Source organism: Myotis lucifugus, unplaced genomic scaffold (assembly GCF_000147115.1).
Source record: "Myotis lucifugus unplaced genomic scaffold, Myoluc2.0 scaffold_23, whole genome shotgun sequence".
Classification (NCBI taxonomy): Eukaryota; Metazoa; Chordata; class Mammalia; order Chiroptera; family Vespertilionidae; genus Myotis; species Myotis lucifugus.
In genome coordinates this window covers 4,123,249-4,124,614 of record NW_005871071.1, presented here as the reverse complement: position 1 = coordinate 4,124,614, position 1,366 = coordinate 4,123,249, and positions in this window count along the sequence as shown.

The following is a 1,366-nucleotide window of genomic DNA, read 5'->3' as shown; positions in this document are numbered from 1 at the left end:
ACATGCCCTTGACCAGAATCGAACCTGGGACCCTTCAGTCTGCAGGCCGACACTCTGTCCACTGAGCCAAACCAGTTAGGGCTCTAAGAGATTTTTTTAAAATATTTTTTTCTTTATCACTTGGTAGAAAACACTTTTCACAAATAAAATACTTTTTGTTTTTAACTTTTATTAAGGCAGATGGTTAATTTAAATGGTAAGTGGGTATTGTTGGAGAAATATACTTCAAAACAAAATTTTCTCCCAACCCAGAAATCATCTGCACAAAGTTAGGTGAGATGTGATGTGCGTCACAGACGTTCAACTAAGTTCTCAAAGACAGAAAGAAATCTTCCCCTTTTATATAGCCAAGCAGATACAACCCATTACGTACCTGTTCTCAAAATAAACAATAACTGGTCCTCAAGTAAGGGGTCTTGGCAACACCTTTTGTCGTACAGCATTTATCCAAGCCATCTTTGGTTATCGGAGTGACCATCCGTGCTGTTGAATTATCTTTCTCAAGAGGAAAACCAAATGTCATATTTCTATGATAGGAGGTAGTTTTGCAAGATGCACAGAAGGTTAGGCTCCTACCCTCCCAGGGAAACTGACAGCTAGGAGTGCTGTCTCCCTTGATGGATGTGTACCTTTCAAACATACGGGTCCAGGTTCTTGAGAAAGTCATTCCTAGGTCCTAAAGCTGACAAAATGCCAGTCTAGTCTTCAGAGGGATTTATCTGTTTCAAAGAAGTACATAGTACTCATATTTATGTTTTCTAAGGTAAATGCTCAAAGGAAAGAAAAGGAGAGAGGAATCTCTTTATTTTCAACAGAGAAAATTAAGCCTCTGACTTTTAATTTGTATCTATCATTACAGTATCTACTATCTGGCTGCTTTATGCAAATATCTATGGTAATTGAGTGGGAGTGGTGAAGACAGAGAGGGAACACTGCTCTCATCTCACTCTTTTCTGTTTTTTGTTTTGAATTTTAGTTTGTCTCTTTCTCATGTTTCTGAATAATAAACTTGGCATTTGTTGGCCAAGTTATGACCTGACATGACTATTGTACTTAGATCTTGAAGAACTGTTTGTTCTCCAAGATCCTGGCATGCTGAGAGATCTGGACACAGCTTTCTCAGCTTCCTTCTCCTTGGTCTCAGGTTCACAAGCCCCCAAACTAACCTCTGGGAAATAAAAATACCAGGTTAATAAGTAAAGGGATTAAATGTCCTTTTAATAAATATCCAAATTATTTCTCTTTTTTTTCCTTTACAAAATCATTATTTGTTATACTTTCTTATTTAAAACTTGTTTTACTCCACATAGAAAATTTCAAGTATTGGCCAATAGAAGGTATGGTTCAGAGGTTTGGAAAAGCTTTT